The sequence below is a fragment of the Petaurus breviceps genome, unplaced genomic scaffold, assembly GCF_028583685.1.
Source record: "Petaurus breviceps papuanus isolate PSGF00001 unplaced genomic scaffold, PetGlider_PUasm1.0 129, whole genome shotgun sequence".
Taxonomy (NCBI): domain Eukaryota; kingdom Metazoa; phylum Chordata; class Mammalia; order Diprotodontia; family Petauridae; genus Petaurus; species Petaurus breviceps.
The window spans coordinates 3,679,107-3,680,774 of NW_027185665.1; the positions used below are offsets into that span (position 1 = coordinate 3,679,107).

The 1,668-nt window shown below is 38.4% G+C and overlaps 1 pseudogene; it reads right to left on the reverse strand.

The window, feature by feature from the left end:
- The window catches only part of LOC138172878 (glyceraldehyde-3-phosphate dehydrogenase pseudogene), an 8,548-nt pseudogene extending 8,066 nt beyond the window's left edge, over positions 1–482 (reverse strand).
- Between the last annotated feature and the right edge of the window lie 1,186 nt (positions 483–1,668).

The following is a 1,668-nucleotide window of genomic DNA, read 5'->3' on the forward strand; positions in this document are numbered from 1 at the left end:
TAAGAAAGAAAGAAAGAAAGAAAGAAAGAAAGAAAGAAAGAAAGAAAGAAAGAAAGAAAGAAAGAAAGAAAGAAAGAAAGAAAGAAAGAAAGAAAGAAAGAAGGAAAGCTAATAAGAGGCCAAAGATGACTTTTGCCTACTTCACAATTTTTCTTAAGGCTGGCTTAGTGTAGGCTTTGCTTAGAGCTGCTCTGGTCATGCAAATTGAAAACCATCTCTTATACTGCACATCCTACCTGAAGTCTAGCTTCTTTATTCTCTAGGGGGCAGAGATAATGAATCTATAATGAAATGACTTTGCTATCTCCAACACATCCCCTTCTTACCCAGTGAGAAGTTTCTTCATCAGCCACTTCAGGACATTCTGAGGCTCCTGGTTTCTGTTCCATTTCTGGCTGGTTGACAACGGTCAGTATGAATCCTCTGCTTTCACTTCTCAGATTTTCCCACCACAGCTATTCTTCTATCTCCATCACTTATATTGTGTCTGATGGTTTGGGGAATAAGACCTAGAAGGGAAAATTAGAATGAAAACCATATTTGTGCAGCTCATATTTTATTTTAAAAATAGTTTGCATGTTGGAATAGAATTGCTTCCAACACGTCAAGATTTAATTTTTTTAAAGAGCCTGGAACATTCTCTTGACTTTTTCACGTTTCCCTACAAAAACCTATATGAGATTCACTGGACCGTCTCTGAGTTATCCTTGAGATTGCTCCTGACTCCCTCCCCCTCATTACACATTAGAGATAATGCTTGCTAAGCAGCCATCCACCCACTTTCACTGATGGGCCGCAGGGTGGACAACACTTTGTCTTCCATATTTCAATGAGCTCATTTATTTCCAATATAGTAAAAGTTTCAGCCAAAGCCATAAAAACTATATGAAACTATGGAGAGTCATATGCTGGTAATTTGCCTTAAGAAAAATCTGGAAAAGTGAAAGGTGCCACAAATTAAATTAGTTTCATATTATTCAGGGAGGAAATCACAGCTGGAAAACATTTCAAAAAGAAGTTGCTTTTCAGCAGCCTTTCAAGTGCAGGAGCCAAGTACATTTTTCTTGAATTGATTCTATAGCTTTGTTCAAGGGTTTGTCAGTTGAATTAAGCACTAAGGTACCCGACTGATACATGCATTATATATACTGTTCATGTGCAGGGAGAATGAAAGTCTTTGGCTTATAATGATTTGGTAGCTTCTAAATAGATAAAATTTGCCAAAGGTGTTGGCATCTTGAGCTAAATGTGTATACCTTTGGGGCCTAAAATGAATTCTAGGACCTATGAGAAGAGAGACCCATGTTCTTCCCAGGCTTTGCCGCACAAGTCAAATCTATTTCACTGCCAGAGTACCAGACTTGAAGTCCTAGCTCTATCCCTCCGTCAAAAATAACTGTCTAAAGGACTATTATCCTTTATAGGTCAAGAAAAGTGCATTTGTGCAGTTCCTTCCACCCCACAATGTTTTCAATAAGAAAGTCTGGGGTTGAAACTCCCCCTCTAAAGTGTGGCAGTGAGTCATTATTCTACCCTAGTACCTGCCCTCAATCCAAAAAGAAAACTCTCCCTTGGGCCACAAATTAGCCTTGTTCCTTAAAGGCTATTAATACATTTTAACTGGATTGTGGCATTCTTCTCACTGGGAGGAATAAAAAAAACTAGCCA